Source organism: Podarcis pityusensis (assembly GCF_964106645.2).
Source record: "Podarcis pityusensis genome assembly, chromosome: 4".
NCBI lineage: Eukaryota > Metazoa > Chordata > Lepidosauria > Squamata > Lacertidae > Podarcis > Podarcis pityusensis.
Genome location: NC_138027.1, coordinates 27,375,664 through 27,397,601, shown reverse-complemented (window position 1 = coordinate 27,397,601; position 21,938 = coordinate 27,375,664). Strand labels below are relative to the sequence as shown.

The following is a 21,938-nucleotide window of genomic DNA, read 5'->3' as shown; positions in this document are numbered from 1 at the left end:
CCCCCAGGTGAAGCACACAGGAGTCCAGCATTCCTCCACCCACTTCTTGACTTTACATACTTCCAAGAAACCCAAAACAAACATTTTCAAGTCAATATGAGAGCTGGCCAGCATATGTGATTCTACACTTTTTTTCAGATCTATGACTCCACCTAGCTGCTCCTAGCTGCAATTGGTCAAGCTACGGGGCAGGAACAAAATCCACCTCCCGTGTAGCAGCAGCCGAGGGCTTTAAGCTCTACCGTTGCAAGCACATGAGTTTGCGCAATGGCCCTTCCAAAATGCCCTAGCCATCCTCTTGAATCTAAGAGAATGAGGGCAGCAGGGGCACATTTATTTGACCTGCACCAGAACCAGGGGCAACCCCCAAACCAGCTAGGGAGACAGCTTGCCATAGTTTTTAGCACCTCCATGGATGGTGAATGTGACTGTTGTCAAACCGGCATCTGTTTGTTCAGGGCTGTCCCGAGTCACCCGGCAACTTACTGTAACAACTTCATGCTGAGTTCCAGCACCTACTTTTCTTGGAAAAAAAGTACTGCAATAAACTAATGGACAACAAAAGACAAGAGAAAAGGAAAAGGAAAACAAAAAAGGCCCTAGCCAGGTCCTGGGGCTGAAGACTGCATAGAATTTGTATTTAATGCCCTTATTTATTTCCAACTAATCTCAATGTGTGTGTTGATTATGCTGTTTGGTGATGAGGAAGGGCTACTCTGTTTATTCTCAGAGGCACCTCCTATAATGTTAATGACATGAAATAGGCTTAAAAAATTATGCATAGTATAAAGTGAATTTTTATTATAAGAGTGGCTGGGGAAACCCAGCCAGATGGGTGGGGTATAAATAATAAAATTATTAATAATACTAGCACTTAAATTGATTCAGGACAGATAAAAGAAGACTTCTTGCCACAATGCAAACTATGTATCGAATTTACTGCATGGAAAAGTGGTAACTAATGACCAGAAACTGCCCATTTACTCCATCACAAAGTAAAAGCTATGGTAGATATATATAAAAAAAATTGATGTATCAGAAGGAAATGTGTTTGAGTTGAAGGTCAGGTTAAAAAGTATTATGGATATATTCTCTTTTGCATTTAATTTAATGTATCTGAGATTCTAATGTTATAGTTATTCCCTTTATCTATCAAGTCTCTGTCTGCCTTTCTCTCTCACACACACCAAAAATTAACTTAAGTAAAATAAGTCCCTTCCCTTTAAAACATCTGTAAAGGAAAGGGTAGATTTTATCAAGAAAGAAAATGGCATGGGGGATCAGGGTTACTCCCAATGCAGTATTCACATTCAAAACAATTAAATAAATATGTGATTTTCAATAGCTTGGCTATGTTAAGTTTGATAGCATTACTCTGGCACCATCTTCTGGCCCTTTGCAGTAGAGTTTTGACTGGTTTGCATAAAGCTAAAATTTTAGGCAGAGTTTAGTGCCTATTGAAATAAATGATATTAGGAGGCTCTACTGCTGCTTGGTGCCAATGATGGCTGGTGCCACTAAAAGATCACAGGGGTGTGGCCAATGAGAGATCACGGGGACGTGGCCACGTTCTGGTTTTCTCCATATTCTCCTCTCTTGGAAAGATACTGTGGGCACTCAAGCACTGCTATTTTACAGATACTTAACTAAACTCCAAAAGTCTTACTGCCGTTAAGAAGAGGATCCTGCTGCCACAACTGCTTCTCTGCTGGGACAAAAGTTTTCCACCTGTTCTGGCTCTCATCCTTATCCTCCTCCTTTGCAAAGAAACAGTGAATACTTAACCACAGTTTTATTAATACTTAGCACCCAAGTGTCTATTTTGGTTCTGAAGGCATTTTTGCTGTCGCAACGTCTACTGTAGATTCATGCCACTATAACTATACATTACTCGTAGTTAAACCTCACTATTGCCAGTTGTCTAGTATTTTCTTTCAAACTTTCAGGAGATATGAATGTTGACCTTATAGCAGAAATGAGACAATTTCGCCATACACAATGATTGAATGTCTAAGAGTGAAAGACACCATTGTATCCAGAACCTTGCCCTTCGGTGTCTTTCATCTGCAATGAGATATTTTTCACATATATCAAGTGCTCTCGACATTAGCCTGGGCTCTTTTTGCAGTTTAATTCAGAAACAGCAGAAACTGGTATGTGAATGGAACAATGGACTAGAAGCTACATGTTTGCCAAACAGCTCCTGAAATGCACTATCTAAAAGAAATACACAATCCAGTTTACAATGCCAAAAGTTAGGATTCCAGGTGGAGAAGTCAAAGTTGGAAACTGAACTGTTAGAACCTAAGACTAAAGTACTTTCAAAGATGTATAATTTGTTGCTGAAATGGAACACACAAGACGAAATGGTTAAATCGGCAATGATAAAATGGGCACAGGATATTGGGCATAATATTATGTTTGAAGATTGGGAAAGGTTATGGACCTCTGGGCTGAACTTCACTGCATGTAATGCTTTGAAGGAAAATGTAATGAAAATGATATATAGATGGTACATGACCCCAGTCAAATTGGCCAAAATATACCATTCGTCTGACAATAAATGTTGGAAATGTAAGGAAAATGAAGGAACTTTTTTTCACCTCTGGTGGACTTGCCCGAGAGTGAAGGCCTTTTGGGAGATGATATATAATGAGTTAAAAAAGGTGTTTAGGTACACCTTTACTAAGAAACCAGAGGCCTTCCTCTTGGGCATTGTCGGCCAGAGTGTGTTAAAGAAGGACAGAACATTTTTCATGTATGCAACAACGGCAGCAAGGATATTGATTGCTAAGAACTGGAAAACTCAAAATCTACCTACGCTGGAAGAATGGCAGATGCAGCTGATGGACTATATGCAATTAGCTGAGATGACCGGCAGAATTCGAGACTTGGGAGAAGAGAGGATGGAAGAAGACTGGAAGAAATTCAAGACTTATCTGCAAAAGTATTGTAATTTGGCTGAATGTTGACTGGGATGTCAGAGTAGAAGTAATTGTCTACCACTAAATTAGACTTAAGTTTAAACTATACGCTAATGATCAAATCCAAGATTATGAACAAAATGATAATTTGTTTGGAAATAATTCTTTAACGATGTAAGTGTGTGCGGGAGGCGTGGGGGAGTCCAAAGTAACGATGAAAAGATGTCAAATAATCAATGTTATTTGTTTAAATATGTTTATGTATTGAAAAACTTGAATAAATATATATTAAAAAAAAATAAATCCAGTTTACAATGCCTATTCAGAATGAAGCCCCTGCAAGATCAATGAGGCCTACTCCCAGGTAAGTGTGCACACTTAACATCGTATTTTGCATCCTCCATCAGTTAGAACTCAGCATTTTCACTCACTTCCACTTCACTGTCTCCCTTTATTCTCTCTCAGCATCAAGACAATGCACCAGATGGCTGTTTTCACAAGACTCCTGCTACCTTCTCCCATTGCCCATTGCTAAATACAGCTCGTACCACCTTCCAAAACCCAGACTACATTCATCAGATTCAGCCTCAAACTACCATCTGGCGCAATCACACAGAGACTGCTGGAGCCTATTCAGTTTTAATATGTCAGAACATTCTCTTGAAGAATGCGCAATAATAAATCATGAACCCCTCAGATCATCACCAGGGGCCTCCATTTTTTATCCATGTTAATCATTCCATGTTGAAGTAATTTCTGTTCCCAGAGGACATTGAGCAGCATTGACAAGCTAACGCACAGCCCGCAATACCATCTCACCCTTCTTCCAGGGACCTCAGGACAGTGTACATGCTGCAGTACCATTTTATCCTAACAATGAACTATCCTAGACCTGGGATAGCTCAGTCGGTAAAGCATGAGACTCTTAATCTCTGGGTCATGGGTGAAAGATTCCTGTACTAAGGTGTTTGTTTTTTTTTTTTTAAATAATATTTATTAAAATTTTCAAAAAAAAAAAGAAAATACAGAAAGCAAGAATTTACATACGTTCATAGCCTTATTTTCATATATCCGCTTTCTGGGACTCCCCCCTTCCCCCACCCCTACCATATTCCTTTTTCATATTGTTGGCTCCACAAGCTCTCAGTTCTAATTAAAAACTTAATTTGTTAAACCATTATTCGAATTTAAAATTTCTGCACTCCACATCAATACCCTTAATAAAACACAAAAAATTTCTTTCCCAAGGCCCACCCCATTTTCATTCCACAATTTCCCTTTTTTTAATAATAAAAACTCCCCACATAATAAAAGTATCAGAAATAAGAAATAAAGAGTATAATAGATAAGACAAAGCTAGTTCAAAAAAAAAAGAAGTTAACAAGCCTTTGGATTATAGTTCTCCCCCCCTGTCCCCGGTTTAATTTCCCCCTGACCACCAAACCATGTTATCCGCCTGGGATTCTTACAATCCATAAATCACCTATTTCCCCCAACTCCTTGCTGGTTTTTTCTTTTCTTTTTTTTTTTTTTTCCCTTTCATAATCATTTTTAGAACACTTAACTTCAGATCTATAATAAAACACCCCCCATTGTTCTTTCCAAATTGTAGTCCAGTTTCCTCTTGTTCCGCTGCTGAAACGTTCTAATTCAGAAGCTTAGTAAGTCTGCAGGGATTATTATTATTCAGGAACAAAAACTTGCGTTCAGTCCCTTCCTTTCTTCAATAGAAAATTCTATTGTCTCCTTTAGCTGAACACCCTGTAGACAAAATATTGTTTCCGTTTCGCAGCTTTCCCAGAAGATAACCAGTCCTGTAAAATTCCAATGGTGTTTTTTTCACTTACGACCATCTTTGTAATGTCCCGAAACTCCTCTAGGGGGATTGTTATAACTTTGTCTTCTCTAGTCCAAAAGTCCGATTGTTATCCATATTTTCGCCATTTTGTATCCAAGTTTTAACAAATTGTAGCAAATTGTAACAAATTTAGCCAGCAAAGTTCTCATAATAAAATCCTCTCTGCTTTCCGACTTTGACAGCTACTTTGACAGCTGTCAAAATCTCCGACTCTTTTCACCAGGCTCTCTCTTCAATCACCCCGGTTCCCAGGGGGGGGGGGTTAGGTTTCTTCTCCCTCAGTTCATCCTCCAGCACAGTTCTTATAATTCCCCATCGTGAAATTCTTAGTTTTTATCAGCAATGCAAATCTTTTTGGACCTTGGTTGCCCCGTCCTTGTCTTGAAAGGTTTACAATAGGGGGGGGGACTGACTTCCTTTTTGGATCCCCCCCCGCTCGTATCCAATTCAAAAAGAAATTCTTTTTTTCCTCCTTTTAAACCCAGTTTCCAAATTACTCACGGGTTGTTGTCTAAAAGTCCGAATTTTCAATAGAAGAAGTCAGCGCTCTCCGCCGGATGGCATGCGGCTGCGCTCGGCAGGGATAGCAGAGGACTCAAAGCACCACGCTTCTCCCCGGCACCCGATCCTTAGCCTTTAAAAAGGCTCCTTCACGAGTCGGGAGGGCGCTAGCGGTGCCAGCCGAGTCTCCATGTCCACGACCCTCGTGGCCGTGGTTTTTAAGGGTCCCCGCATCGCCGGTGCGGTAGGACCCAGCCCCTGCCGAGCAGACTCCCTCCGGAGCTCGGAGGGAGTCCGCCATTCGGCGATGGCGCCAACCCGGAAGTACTAAGGTGTTTGGATGAGATGACTCTTGTGGTCCCTTGTGGACCACTTTCCTGAAATTTCTCTTCATGACAACCCAACCAAGTAGAGTTGAGAACTAGTGATTTGCCAAGGCCATTCAATGAGCTTCAATAGCTGAGTGGGAATTTGAACTTGGGTTTTCCTGGTTCAAGACCAGTGGAGGCAGGTCTGTTAGAGTAAATGAGGTACCACCCCACCAACATCAGTCTGCCTACAGTCAGCCCTCATCTGCTGGCCTTCTTATAGGCAGTTCAGGAGCATCACTAGCTGTCACATCACCCCCCACCCCGACTTTAGTTTTAGTGCTGCCCTTGTAGAATTCTGCAGGGAGAAGGATGGAGGCGGAACTAGAATTGATTTCACCTGTCATTGGCTCGGGCTACACCTGCTGTTGGTCACCCTGTATTCAGCCCTACTGGTCCTAATAGGCACTAGCTTAGGGTTGCCATACATCCCGAATTTCCCGGACATAGCTGGCAATCAGCCATCGGAAACAGTGAAAGGGCGGGAATCGCTGAAACGTCCAGGAAAATACAGGCGTATGGCAACGCATGTTGGTAGTGTCATTTTTTGTGATTTCCCTTAAAAATAGCTCAAAAACTTCATTCCCCTCCCCCTAGATTTTGCCAAGAAAAAGCTCAACAACTTTGCCAAAAAAAGCTAAACAACCTTTCTGTCCGGATTTTCGCTTTTTGAAATAGGGCAACCTTACACTATGATCCAAGTCCATCCAGTCAAGATTTTTTTTTAAAAAAAAATCCATAATATGTACAAGCAAATTTTTAAAACTCAGTGAATTAGCAGGGCACATTCTCTTATGAGGAAAACCCTCACATCTAAACAGAAGAGTAAATGCATATTCTGCAATAGATACATGGAAAGATCTACATACTAGACAGCAGCCTCAGGGACAAAACTAAACACGAAGTGTGGCCAAAGTTCCTGGCATTCTTTTTCTTTAGTTACAACTGTCTGTGGGAGGTTGCTAACTTGATTAGGGAAGTGGGACTGGTGGGATGAGGTTAAACCTTTTCACCCTATGGCATTTCCCAACTGGCTCAATGGAGGCGGAGGAAGGTGAGGTCCTCCGTGGAGCGCAAAGCAGCTTCAGAGAGAAAGAGGTATTAACCTGGAAAATGGAAAGGGGTGAAAAACTCATACACTTGCCTCTGTATCATTGCTTTTTCAGTGACGTTAGAATCCCCACACAACTGCTTTGAAGTAAACAACAAAGGAGATCCTGATCATGCATCTCCTGCATCCACATAAATACTCTCCTCATCAGTTGTGCTAGAAATAATTTCCTGCACTATTTAGCTGGTTAATGTATTGGTCGCAGCTGTGGCAGCCTGTGAACCTAACAACTCAAGCAGCACCACTCAACTGCTTAGTAACAGAAAGGATGGAGAATAAACCAGAGAAGCCGCAATGTTTTTCCACCACAAAATGAATATAAGAAGCAGAAGCTGAGGTGGGGGGGGGGGGCATAGATATTGTGTGTGTGTGTGTGTGTGTGTGTGTGTGTGTGTGTGTGTGTTTCTCACATTCTCCCAGCCAGATGGGTTATTTTTAAAACACAAATGTTCATGCTTTACGTACATAAACTAGTGTATACATATTAATTCTAGAGCTCTGTTTAAGGGCTTGTCCACCCCAGAGAACTGTGCAAGTTGTTTGCATTCCCATTTAATTTGTATCATCCAGATGACATTATGCTCAAACGGCACCAATATTGATGCTTTCCCCATGTAGATTCAGGTTTTCCTGACATGGTTAGAATCAAATTAATTGGAGAAATTTTTTGTTCCAAACTGCTTCACTCGGACTTGCAGGCAATTTGTTTCAGTGTTTTTTTGAGTGGGTGGATCAATAGTCACCTTTTTGCTATTCCCCTGTCCACTCCCACTCTTTCCTTAATGCTTTCATTTCTTTTCCGGCTGTGCTTGTAACTATTTCCAGCATACACACATTCTTTTGATCCCTCAGATTTGCGCAAATCTAGAAGGCCACACAAGGAAAACATATTAGAAATTTCTACACCACATACAGCTCAGCAATCTGAAAAGTGTGTGTGCTGAGAATTTACTATTGCTTTCCATTCTTTTCTGTCCATGCTCATAGCTATTTCTGATGAGCTCTTGAACAGAGGAACATGGCCTTATACATATACAGTGGTACCTTGGTTTTCGAACGTAGGTAATCCGTTCCGGAAGACCGTTCGATTTCCAAAACGTTTGAAAACCAAGGTACCACTGTATTTGCTCTGTACATTTAGAGCAATATCATACCAGTTTAAACAGTCACAGCTTCCTCCAAAGAATCCTGGGAACTGTGGTTTGGTTAAGAGCACTGAGAGTTGTTAGGAGACCCTTATTCCCCATCAGAGAGCTACAATTCCAGAGTTCCCAGGAAGAGGGATAGAATTGTAGCTCTGTGAGGGGAATAGGGAGTCTACTAACATTTCTCAGCACCTTTCACATACTACAGTTCCCAGGATTCTTTGCAGGAAGCCATGTCTCTTTAAAATAGTATAATATGATTTAAATGTATAGTGCAGATGGTGCCTATATCGTTTGATCCCTCAGATTTGCACAAAACCAGATAATTGCAAATGTTTATGCTCTGAACTTGTTGCCTGGCTGTGTGCTCTTGCACACTTCTTGGGTGGTTAAAAAACAAGGTATCTGTCCGCACACTCGGTTGGTATTTAATCGGCAGTGACAAACACAAATGGGAACATGTGCTGGTATGAACAGTAAAGACCAAAGTTGCTCCTCATATTCAGATTCAAATATGCACAGGTGTGAACTACTCTGGTCCAATGTGAACGGTGCGTAAAGTGGATTAACAGCTAATTAATGCTTGACTGTGGACAAGGCCTATGGAAATACAAACTAACATTAACCATAGTGAGATGTGGGCTGACTTGCTTCACATTGCAGTTCAGCCTGCAATGAATGGATTGCTTCACCATGTTCCTAGTTCCGAGTGAATGGCACTCGGCAGTCTCCAGGTTATGAAATCATTTATGTATTTTCTATTGTTTATATCATTTCACTGGTGCCTTCTGAATATAGGAAACTTTTTTTAAAAAAACCTGGAATACTAATTCACCAAAATATTATGCTTGGCATTCCCAGTAGCTTTACAGCACTTTCTTCCATAGATATCAAGGTGGTCCAAGCCTGGTAAATATCATCACACCCTTTTGCAGTTGCAGTGCCTACAAATGGCTTTTGTGTGAGCTTATAAAGTACATTATTTCTTTTGGGTACATTTTGTTTCAAGCCTTTTTTTAGCAAGGTATGTTCTAAAATAACAGAGAGCAACATAAAACAAGTCAGGCTTTCAAAAATAAAGATCATTATTTTTTCCACAGAAAATCTGCTAAAAATAGTGATCTCTTGAGAATATGAAAAGCAGAGAGAGTACTATATTGGTCCTGTGACATTATTCATATTCAAATACAAAACCCATTAGACAATCACCCCTGCCCACATTGTTTCAATAGTAGCTATTCAAGCTGAATGCGTGTTTAAACAGATTTTAATGAAACCTAACATGTCTTTTCAAAGAAATCTAGTTGTCACTTTTTCTTTCTTTTATTGTTGTTTTATTTTAAAAGACAATAAAATTATAGAATTCAGAAAGATGGCAAACATACATTCAAGAGAGTGACCAAAAACAACAACCTCATAACAAATTCCTTCCAATACATTTAATAATACTGACAGAATCCACTGAACTAACAGACAAGGATCAAAGGGACAATGAGCAGACGGTTACAAATTCTACCAAATAAACTCATACTTAGATGGAATGAAAGTCCAAAACAGTCAGGGCCGGCCCATGAGATGTGGTCAGGCAGTTGTCTCAGGGCAGCAAGGCCACTTCACACCCCCTAAGCACCACCACTGAGCCCCTCCTGGGTGCTCACCTCCATTGAGTCCTCTGTCAGAGGGCTGTCAGTCAAAGACTGCCCAGAGTGAGGAATTAACTCTTTACTGTCAAAGGTACCCTTTGACAACAGGAAAAGGCACGTCTCTCTATGGGCATAGCTAGGGAGGGCAGCTGTCCCCTGCCCAGATCAAGTAAAACAATGGAAATACTTAACTGACCAAACACGTTGGTTCTGAGCCCCCCAACAAAAATCCTGCCTCCCCAACAAAAATCCTGGCTGTCCATCAGTCCTACACCTTTCAGGTTCCCCTTGGCATGCACCCAATGAGGCAGTTGCAGCAACAAAGAGGACCTGCCCCCGACCTCAGCATATATATCTTCCCTACCCTGTTGCTGCAGCTTCTGCTCACCCTTCTTCATTCTTCTCCTGGTCCTGGGAGACAATGGTGCAGGAGAGGGCAGGAAGAGGAGGTGTAGAAGCCCCTGACTCTACATCAGCCTGACGGATCTCTCTCTCCTCCTGCACCTGTTTCTTCACTCTCCAATCCTGCAGCTTCTCTTGCCTCTGAGTCTCAACTCCTGGTTCTTACAGGTTGCCCTAGTTCACTGATCCCTTCTTCCAAGTCAGTCTCCAACCCACCTTATTCTGGTGCTTACTCATCAGTATCCAGCCACCCCTCTCCAGTGTTTAGCAATTCCCTGACACACTCGTTGCTGGGTGCTTGCCAGTGCCAGGTGCCTCCGCCTGCTCCTCTGCCATTGCAGTCATGCCCACCGTTGCGCCCAGTGTTCAAAACTCCCATTGTTCTAGGCACGTTTTGCGACAAGGGATTTCATTAGCACAAGCTGTTTCTGAGCTCTGGGCACAGTACTGGGCCTACGATTTCAGATTAAAACTGCAGATTGGAAGGAAAGGAGGACCTTTTTCTGCCTCCCCACTTCCAGCATGGCTTTGTGGGTTTTTTTGCAGTCTTCAAATTAGGACTAGACCATGTGAAAAATGAATATAAGATTTCAGCTGAAGTTAATTCATTTTCAGCTTTGTATTCTTGTTATAAAAAAAGTGTGCCTAGGCATTCCATTGTTGTGCCCTTAACCTAGGTTTAAGGTGCCGTTTAGCTCCCAGCTTTCCTATCTCAGTTTCTAACAATGTTTGCTCCTCCTACTCCACCATCGCAAGAAGAAGCCCTGATACACTGGTGCCAGCAGGTGGGCGGTGGCACATCCACCACAGTGGTGGAGCATAAGGAGACTGTAAGCACCTGGAAACACGTGGCGAGCTGCAGGCATTAGGTACCTGGTGGCAGCAAGTGGCAAGCGCCTGGTGGTGAGGAGCAGGAGGTGGCAGTGGACGCAGCAAGGCTATGCTGGGGGTTTTGCCTCAAGCGGCAAAATGTCCTGAGCAGGCCCTAAAAACCGTCGTTTCTTCATGTGTGAAATAAACTTCCACCAAATTGCAGCAAAATCCTCTGGGTCTGCCTGGCCTCTGAAAGTCTTTAAATGATGGGTTAGCTTCTCCAAAATGGCAATAAGCAATGCCTTTGAATACTACCTATCCAAAGGAACACACAATAAATCTTTCCAGCCCTATGAAACAACCCATCAAGCTGCAACCGTTAAATAAATTACTAGCTCCAGGTCCTGAGTGACCCACCTGATACCAGACCAGTAAGGAAGCCATTTAGAAGGAAGACAATTTTGAACCCTTTTAGAAATACATTTACACCAGAAACAAGAAGTACAACTATATATTGCAGTGAAGTTACGTATAAAATAAGTATGTGCAAATCTGTGGCTTTTAACATGATCACTCTAATCGATGTAAGGGTAATGGGCAGCCATAGCTGCATGGGCAATAGAGCCCATAAACTGCTGCTATTTGTGCAAAATTACCTGATTCACCAAAAAAATGTGCATCCCCGCTTGATTAGACACTCCGATCAGCTGCTCAGGACATGGCAAGAACAGAAGGCTGCTGAGAAGATAGCGTAATGACGTAGTTCAGTCACTATGTAGTCCTGTACTTAGCTGTATCCGGGTGGAGTTTCTTGTTAAGAAAGATGAAAAAGTTCTTGCCTAGCTTCCTCCAAGCTTTCCGTGGTAGAGGCATTTAGGCTGCCCCCTTCCTCGCTACCCATAAACTTAATCAGATCCCCTGGCTGCTACATACACAGAGTTGGGTTGGGGCAACTGTGTTACTTTGTAATCTATATCTACGTTTAAGAATGCAGTATACTGTACACTGATCAGCCATGGTAGCTTTGGTGAGCTAGTCGCAAGAATTGCTTGCTTGCTTACTTGCCTGATTATGTCTGAAGTATGCATGAACATCAAAAGAGAACAGCATGTAAATCATTCCTAATCTTACGAACCTATCAATTATTCAGAAGCTTAGTTCTTCTTGTGCTCCCTTATAGGCAGGTCACCATGACAACATCACATTTCACTTCCTTATCTTAAGTAAGTGAACTCTGCAAACTAACATTAGCTTCAACTGTTGCATTACTTGATGTGGCACCATATCACCACATAATCACTAGGCAAATGCCAGTATTTGAATGCAGCTTAATTTGGCTAGGTCCTCTAAAGAATACAGGCATACTGTTGTTTAAATGTGCATGGGGATAAGCCCTTTAACCAACTAGATTTCAGTTAGCTAGAGTGAGGTCTTTCTTTCTTCACACTTAGGCAAGCAGGAGTTGTTGGCAAGACCAAAAAATGAGAGAAAGCAATATTTTGAAAAACAACTTCAGGCACATCAAAATAAACATACCTTGGCATGCTAGGAATATATTACTCCAATACCCAAGACAATAAACAAGAATTAAAGATTACAGAATCATAACTACCTAATGGATCAGAAACAGACTTGTCTTCCAGTATGACAGAAACTGCCGCAAACATGGTGCATTTATCAGCAAAAGACTCCCAAAACCTGAAAGAGAGAGTAGGTTCTATTTTTAATAAATAAGAAAGATGAGAACATGGGGCAAAGCTATCTCCAGACCACAAAGCATCTACTGCAGATGTATTGTCCGGGATATTTTAAGGCGTTCAAATATTGGCTCAAACCATTTCTTTTATTATGATCAGTGCTCACAGGGCCTAATCTGAAACCAGTTCAGCTCTAAAATATTAAGTCTATTTTACTCGTTTTAACTATGTCTTAGTGTTATGTGCAAACACAGACTGTTCCTTAACTATGTTTTAAGTGTGGTGGCCTGAAAAGGGCCATTTCCTCCAAAAAATTGTCCAGTCCTCTTCTAAAACTACCCAGGTTGGTGGCCAACACTGCCTGCTGTGGAAGTGAGTTCCATAGTTTAACTATGTGCCGCGTGAAGAAGCACTTTACTTTATCTGTCCTGAATCTTCCAACACTCAGCTTCACTGGCTGTCCATGGATTCTGGTGTTATGTCATGCAGAATTTTATAAACTTCTATCATGTCACCACTTCTTCCTTGTCTTTTCCCTAAAGTCCCAAACTGCAACATTTCTTCACAGGGGAGTCACTTCAACCCCTTGAACATTTTGGTTGCCATTTTTTTGTTTTTAACCTTTCCAAACCCTACAATTAGGGCTGGGAAATATCTCAACAGCTAAACATTGTGATATATCAGTATATCACGATGTCTGAAATAAGAATGGAACTATGTAGGGATAAACACTACAATGGCCGTTTTGAGGTGAGCTGACCAGAACTGGATGCAGTATTCTGAATGCAGTCACATCATAGATTTGCATGAGGTAGCCTACCTCATAAGACACATGGCGAAGGAAAATGTGCATATGTGCAGTGCATGCTGAGATGCACTGCACACACCCCTTTATGGCTTCACCTACATGTTGCACAAAGTCATGGCTTTGCAGAAGCGCGCAAGTGCACAAGCTCTAGGTTAAATTGCATGTCATCTGGACCTGTGCATATGGTTTAGCTCTCCCAAAGAAACCATGAGTCGGAAGAAGATGAAAAAGAAGAAGTCGCCGTCACAGGACAAACCTTGGCTACAGATTGTGTTTAGGAGAGGGTGACATGACATACAGATTTTCAAGCTGACAGAAATGCCAAAAATGATGTCATTCTAGTGTCAGTTTTGTGTCATCTCACTCAGTAACCATGCACTAGTCCAGAGTTGTTGTTCATGTCTGTCTAACATAATTACAGTGGCAACAATCTAGAGAGGGGCAGCTAGATCGACACACACCCAGAATTGCTACAAGATTATTTTACATGTGAAATGGAAACTGATCCCATGGATGCCAATCCTTGACGGGGTGGGGGAAGTAGCATGTCAAAATGCCCCAAAAATATACAGTGGTACCTCGGGTTAAGTACTTAATTCATTCTGGAGTTCTGTTCTTAACCTGAAGCACCACTTTAGCTAATGGTGGCCTCCTGCTGCTGCCACACCGCCGGAGCACAATTTCTGTTCTCATCCTGAAGCAAAGTTCTTAACCCAAGGTAATATTTCTTGGTTAGCGGAGTGTGTAACCTGAAGCATATGTAACCTGAAGCACATGTAACCCGAGGTACCACTGTATATTTAAGAAGAGGAGTCTGAATGTCACCAGCTCTCAATATTTATTTTCTAATTTGTATTACTTTTCTAAGGGATTTAGGACTATTGTCAAGTTCTATTATTTATCTTTCCATGTATCAATTTCATTTCCTGTTTAATCTATATAAATATGAACCCTTCAACTGGAGAAAAATAGTCGCCTTATACGTGATTTGAAGATTAATCTGTAGGTGGCATTGGATAGCAAGTGAAAAAGATTGTGTGTCTGATATAATTTTTTTAATGTCCCTACTACTGTTCACTGTATCAGTTCATCACAATCCCAGTATGGATTGTTTATGAATTATTTCGTACAGAGACACCATCTGCGCGCAAAAGACTGCCTGGCCTGCAAGCCATTAATATATTTTAAAGGCACACAGTATATTTTCACAAAGCAGTACACTATGTGACTGAAAAGATGGTTTTGACTGACTCCAATTTTACATATTTTTCTTAATGCTGAATATTATCTACAACAACAGTATAGAGAAAGATGTGACCAGTGGTCTGACTCAGTACATGGAAGCATCCTATGTTCCAAACACTCTGTGAATTAGCTCATTTTCATTTATGAGTGGAAACAGTAGGTAAAAAAGAAGTTTACCTTTGCCACTTGCACTTGCTCAGTCTGTGTCTTACCTCTAAAAGATGTGACTCTCAGGAATATTGAAACCGGAGGATATACAGTGGATTTACATGTCACACGAAACCAAGCCAACTTCAAACCATATTGTTAGGAGTTTGTGGGTGCTAGACACCTGTAATCCCTAGACCCAGTGTTAAGTTGTGGGCGAACATATCAGACGACACAGCGATTCTTCCAAAGCAGCTCTTTATTTGTAAGCTGGAACAGAACTAACTGTTGCCATTTTCTAAAACTAGCCAATCACTGAACATCACTTTCGATCCTTCATTTGCATACAAACTATCCAATCACTGAACGTCATTTTTGATCCTTCATTTGCATAACTATCTACAGTATCCCCCTGCTGGCCCAGGGTGAGAACTTCAGTACATAACACCCAGCATGTGTCAAAATGTAAGACAGACTAACTTCCTGTGTTGAGGTGATTGCCTGAGTCATTAAGAGAAGAAAGGGTCAAGGGCTTGGTGCAAGATGATAAATTGGTGGGGGCCCCTCCCTCAACAGGCAAAGCCAGAGTTTGAAGTAGAGTTTTGGGGCAGTAATGTGACCTAGAAATAAAGCACCAAGGCTGCGGCTACGGAAGAAATGAGGCCCTTTTGGGGTGTTGACACTGATTCCCTCCATCACAGACTCAGGTTGTAATACTGTGTATGTGCAAATAAACCATATGTCCTAAAGACATCCCAGTCTCCACTGCGCCTCATTTCCAAAAGGAAGCACGAACCCTGAGTAAGTGCCTGGAACTCCTGGAAGCTGGCTTTTTAAAACTAACGGGAGTTTCTTTAAATAAAAAAACCCTGGTGATAAAAAAAGCACCAGGTAGAAACAGTGCAACAAACAGAGATGCAGTGAAAGCTGCCAAAATAAACCTCCCAGCTATGCAAGGTGTGTGTAGCACTATATGAGAATGCAGCCAGGGACATTTCTTGTGACTTCCACTTCATCCAGCCAACTTGCATGTGACTTCTACTTTACAGTATTATCATATTTCATAATACAACACTAGTAAAGTTTGGCCAAATCAGCTGTGACTTTGTACATCGCATTGTTAGACATAAGTGCCTTCTACCTATGATGATGGAGAAACACCATGCAAAGACTGTTTGTGCAGAGTCTTGGCAGGCTGTTTCTCCATCATTGGAGGTAGAAGCTTGTACAGTGGTCAAAACATTGAGCTACAAAACAAGGAAGTCTTCCATTTGAACCTCACCTGTGCTCTGAATTTATATGGTCATCTTAGAAAAGCCCCTTTTCTCCCTTGCAACAGGTCATTCTTCCCCATCAACTCTGTTCACAGTATGACCCACCTTACAAAGTTGCTATAAAGACACTAACCACATGCAGTGGGCTGACTGGGGAGGTAATGCCAAAACTATGCCGGGATGGGAACTCTTAATCTGCAAATGGAAGCTCCCACACGTTGTGGCTCTCAAATCACGTCCTGTTTCCTAAATAAATGTACTGTAGGTATTCCCACAATGCAATGAAAATCCTTCTGTGCTAACAGTGTGGTTGGCATCAATAGTCAGAGAGATCCTTTTTTCTTTTCTTTTGAAATGTAATATTGCTAACTTCATAGATACCCATGTTATGTGTTAAAAAAAAATCTAAAGGCAAATGAAATACTGATTTGTGGCATGGGTATTGAAAGCCAGGTGTAATAACAAACATTGAAATTTAGCAAAAGCAAAGAAGGCACTTGTTTTCATGATGCAAAATGTAATTTAATAGTATTGCTCTTTACACTGTTCAAAAATATTGCAATATAGTGTTATACTGATAAAATCCCTCCAGTCCTAATTGCACTGGAACTGTAAATATATTTTTAGCCTAGGAGTATGTATATCTGCATCCCGAATATACAGTATTAAGACAGGTTGATCCTGTCATGCAAATGTTACACACTTCAAATGTCCCTCCTTAGTCTTCAAGAGGGCTTTCAGTGTACTTACTGATCCATAGATCAAGGTCTTACTTGGATCAAATATTATGAAATGGTGACATCCATTGATGTTAAGTAGCATCCCCTTTTCCAAATTATTGGTTTTAATTAAGACCACTATCGGATCTTTAACTCCTTTAAAAACAACACATCTGATGTGCTACAAATATATTGCCAAAAACTCAAATAACATAATAATTTGGGAAAAAATTGTACATGTCATAAAGGTACCACCCTGATCCAAAATATTCCAGTGTCAAAGTAATTGTCCCTGTGCAATTTTTGTGCTATAAATACATTTCAAAACTTACAGTGACTTCAGTGTAACTTCCAAGCAAATATACTTTAGGACCACAGCCTACATCAGTCTAGACAGAAAGCATCAAAATTACCCTATTTAGTAATGGGCATTAAAATATCATTAGAAATAGCTGATGAAGTCACTTCCCTTTCTGTACTTAAATATGGATTAAACTATTTATAAAGGCACACAACTATAAAATGTGTCCAAAAATAAGTTATCTGGCACACGGAGCATATGGCAGGCAGGATATTTCTCAGGCCAGAGAGGGCAGCAACCCACAAATCTATTACCATCCTAGTGGTTATCATTTAGATACTGAGACGGACAAATAAACGAATTCCTGAAGAGAGGAGCAGCTCTTAAGGCACCCCCAGTTTCCTTCAAAGGGGAGAAAAAAGGAAGAGGAAGGGGCGCTACGCCTCCCACTGGATGAGGAGAAACATCTTTTGCTGTTCTTGTGGCAAATCCTGCTCTCACAGAAGGATGGGTACAATCCAAGGGGCAGAGAAAGGAGAGAGGAGACAGTGAGGAGAGGACAAGAGGGAGACAAGTCCTTCAGTCAGTGAAGAGGTCTTAGTGGAGTGGGAGATTTAGCAGCTCTCTAGGGTACTGGAAAGGGGAAGTCAGGAGTGCCAACTTGAATAAAATATTGGGGTGGGGGACCAGGTAAGCCCCGCCCTGCATAATCGATCACATGACACAGTGCACACACACTATTTGAATGGCAGTGTCCATCAACTTTGGGGGGGGGGGCTCAAATATTTTACTGGGGGGGGGGCGAAGACCTCCTCCGCCCCTAGGAGTTGGCTCCTATGGGGGAAGTCATCGTGGCGAAGCGGGAAGGGAGCAGAGAGTGGGTGATCCTTGGAAGGACCTCGAGGGGGGGATGCTGAGGGAAGAAGGGGATGTTAAAAGAACCCCAAAAAAACTCCACACCTGGAAACCTCGCCTGAATTTAGAGGAGGGAAGATGATGGGTGCAATGAGGATAACTCCTAACTCCCTTCCCTACTCGGGAAACTTTCTCCAGGGCTCCAAATGCAAACGGAGACCAACCTCTGGGGAGGTGCTGAGGGACCCTCACCCCTTCCGAGGCGCGGCTCCCCATTAAAAAAAGAGAGAGGGAAGCAGTGGGCTCGAGCCTCCTCGTGTGGAGCCCATTCCTTCCCTGGACTCACCGTATCCTCGCCTCCGCCGGGGCTGCCGGAGGTGGCGGTGGAGGTGGAGGAGGAGGAGGAGGAGGAGGCGGCGGCGGCGGCAGCAGCCGGTGGCTCTTCTTTTTCTTCTTCTTCTGCTTCCCTCCCTTCTGTCAAGAGGAGCCCGCCCCTCACTCTCCCGACGCTGCGCCGGCAGGGCCCGCCCCCCACACCGCCTGGCGCCGCCTCGCCTCTCACCTGCTGCCCTTTCATGAAGAGGGGCTCCGAGAGGCAGCGGCGGAGAAAGGAGGGCAGGAGTGCGGCCTGCTGCTTTCGCTCGCTCTTTGCGCGCGGATTCGATGGGGAGCCTGCGAGCCACGCGCGCGCGCTCCGAAGTTGAAAGGGAAAGAACAAAGGAGGAGGCTGGCTCCACCATTCCCGGTCGTTACTCTTGCGTCATCAATTTTTATAAGGGTAATCAGAAGGCGCCTCCTGCCCCGAGCAGCTTACAATCGGCATTTGCATTGGGTGCGGGGGAGACTTCATTGCAATTTATTATTTGCAATTCCACCCTTCTCTATAATCTCGCTCACACAAGCACACATCATAACCCCATTTTATATTTGCAACAACCCAGCGAGGTATCTGAAAATTAGTGATTGGTCTGAATCTGACAAAGAGGGCAGCTGCTGCGCATTCTGCCTAGTGTCACACTGACCACCTGTATCTCTGGGGTGAATTTTAGTACGCCCCTGTTTTTGCGTTTGTTTCAGAGCATTTTTTGTTGACCCCAGGACTGTAAACTTTAGCATGAGGCAAACAAGTACAGTATGTCCAAACTGTTCTGCAAGCCCCACACTGAGGTAGTTCAGTTTTGCTGATTTTTATCCGTTTTACTGATAATTTTATTATGCACACGGCTTACAGATTTATCTATAATCTTTTCTAAGTAAATAAAGAGTGTTTTCAGTCACGTGAAACATAACTTTGAAAACAGCCCCTTATAAACTATGTATATTCTAATAGCACTGCAAAGATTCCAAGTGCTTGTAATCAGAAATGGTTCAAGAAATGTCAGAAAACCCACTTGGCTTTCATTGCCAGTAAAGTATAGTAAGGTAACTTATAATTACTGAGCCTCAAACTGGCTGCCTGAGGTGAGCTGCCTCACCCTTCCTAGCGGTACAACCAGACTTGCATGTACTCTCTCTCTATATATATATCCATATATGAGAGGAAAATATACAACACTATATGATACACACACACACACACTTAGGATCATTCCACCTTTTCATTCTGCCTTTCCACTGCGTTGTGTGAAACTGCTAAATCTGTAGACCAACCTAGGATAGTCCAATAAGATGCTATTTTGCATACATTATAACCCTTCTGGTTCCTCCAAGTTTTAAATCTGTATTAATCTAACATATGAACGATAAAAGATGAGAAACCAGAGAGAAACTAAAGTAAATGTATCTTTTGAACAAGCCACTGTTGGTCATGCCCCAGTGCTCAACATAATGAATGAATGCAGTTGTATGTATAGTGTCGATATTTTAGAGAAAGAGAAGAAGGTAAAAAGTTAAGAGAGGTTTTGTGCTTCAAAGACCAACACATTTCTAGGTAAGCACACAGTTTAATGAAGGCAGCTGCACACTAAAGATATGAGTCAAGGAAAAACAACAACAGGACTGTATTTCCAGAACATCATGAGATTTTGGAGAGTTTGCTACTGCAGGTCTTCAGAAACTGGTGTTTTGGTTGGCCCATATGTACAAGATTATCTCTGCTACTGAGTACAGATGGTTTTGTTTTCACACTCAAGTACATGTCATGAAGAACTAGCCTGCTACTCATTTACCAATCCAAACAAGAAAAAGAAACAGTCCTTTCCTTTATTGTGTAAATATAGACCTCACTGTACACTGCATCCTCCCAACACAGAAAATGTATCCACCTGTGCTGCAATTAGGCTTGAAAGTTCTATTTCAAGAGAAATAGTTTTTCTGTTGTTGTTGTTTCTATTATTATTGCAGAGGGAGGGACGATCTTCCTGGTGCATTTACCTGGGGAGGGGAAGGTTAAATCCCTCTGGAAACTTGGGTTGAAAAAAGCTAGCATTCCTTTTGGAAGTCTAATTGCTATGGGTAGAGGGAAAGTGAGTATGCATGTGTGTATACACATGCACACACACATATGAGCATGCATTGTGTGTTTGTAGTGTGCGCTTTATGTAGGCGTACATATTGTGACTCGTTCCATCCTCCTGCTGTGTCCACATCTGACCATAGCTGTCAACTTTTCCCTTTTCTTGCAAGGAATCCTATTCGGAATAAGGGAATTTCCCTTTAAAAAAGGGAAAAGTTGACAGCTATGCATCTGACCTGTGGCTCCCAGGGGGGTTAGCTAAGGTTAATGCAGCGCTCAGACCCAAAAGAGGTTGCCTATTCCTGCTTTAATCTGTCATCCTAATATGCTCATATAAGCCTTATGGTAATATTCACTGTGCAAAAATGTGTGTCATGAGTGCAGAACTGTTAACGTGTAGGTGCAGAACTGTTAATGTGTTCTTAACAGCAGAAGATACATTTCTCCCCCACTTCCTATATCTATAACTTGAATGTGAAACTTCCATTGGCTTCCATTGCATTTTCAGTTTAAAATTGGCCACTTTACACTTCCTATCTCAGGTAGACAATGATCTGAATTGAAATGTTCTATATTACAAGAGCATTTTAAAAGGTGGGTTGTGAAAACACCCCTGCCCCTCATGTCATCCAAGCCCATTAACTGGCTTCAGCACAAAGAGCAGCTCACATCGCAGCAGGTGTAGCAGAATCTGATGTCTGGCAAATGTCCTGTATTTCTGTTGCGCTCTTGTGAGTAATAAAATAACCATTGCCACTGAGAAATGCTCCTTCCTAAAGCACATTTCTTTACATTTTGTATCATTATGGAAGTAGCTTTTAGTCGTGGGACCAGAAGCCCTGACATAAACCCACTTGTTAATTTCACTGTGATCTATTGCTTAGTGAACCCGCACAAACGACATTTTTTATTCTCCAGTTCCTTCATTGTTTCCCCATCATTCCATTCTGCGTCTGTTAGTAGTAGCACAATGGAAGCAGCTAATACATGGCTCAAGGATCAATGTTTCATTCAGTTCCACTGTGCCATGCTTAGCACATTCAAAGCAATGGTATAAAACATGGGAATTGAAGGAAAATGGACAGAAACAACAAGCATAAGGAAGAAAAGGGAAACAACTAACTTCAGTAGAAAGAATGGATTTGTTCCTTTGAATTCAGACAGATTCCTCACCATTCAGAACAACAATAGAAAGAAATACCAGTGATTCCCCTATAACAGGCATGAGTAAAACTAAAAAGGGATATTGGACACATTACTAAGATGCTCTGCCTTGCTGTCATCCTTTACACTTTGTGTCCCAAAGCTTTGCCCCATATGTGGTTGTGCCAGGCAACAGCTTGGACCCACACAACAGAGGAAGCAAACCCTGGCATACTCCAGCTATCCAGCAGGACTTAGACCTGCCCTACTAAGTGGTATAGAAATTAAATAATCAAATGTGCATTGGGGTTTCACATGATACTCACTATTTTGAAAAACTCTTTCAGGCTGTGACCTTTAGCCTAAAGAAGACTAGATGACATGCCCCAATTGATAAAGTGCTTTTCCTCTGGTGTGTGTGTGTGTGTGTGTGTGTGCACTTGGAATGGTGCAGGAGTGTTTTTATTTCAGTGGTGAAGAGTGCCTGTTGAATGGTTGTTAATGGAATCGGAAACAGAATCCAAAGGTT

General features: G+C 42.0%; 1 protein-coding gene and 1 long non-coding RNA gene across 2 annotated transcripts in view; one reads left to right on the top strand and one right to left on the bottom strand.

Annotated features, from left to right (window-relative positions):
- Positions 1–18,480, bottom strand: part of FRY (FRY microtubule binding protein) — a 188,967-nt gene extending 170,487 nt beyond the window's left edge. The window contains exon 1 of the mRNA XM_081004032.1: positions 18,158–18,480. The gene's annotated coding sequence lies outside the window, so the exon portion shown is untranslated. The remainder of the gene's footprint in view (positions 1–18,157) is intronic.
- On the top strand, positions 3,227–3,628 carry LOC308476580. The gene is made up of 2 exons (XR_013985976.1): positions 3,227–3,288; positions 3,390–3,628. It is a non-coding gene; the product is annotated as an uncharacterized lncRNA (long non-coding RNA).
- Positions 18,481–21,938: the final 3,458 nt, after the last annotated feature.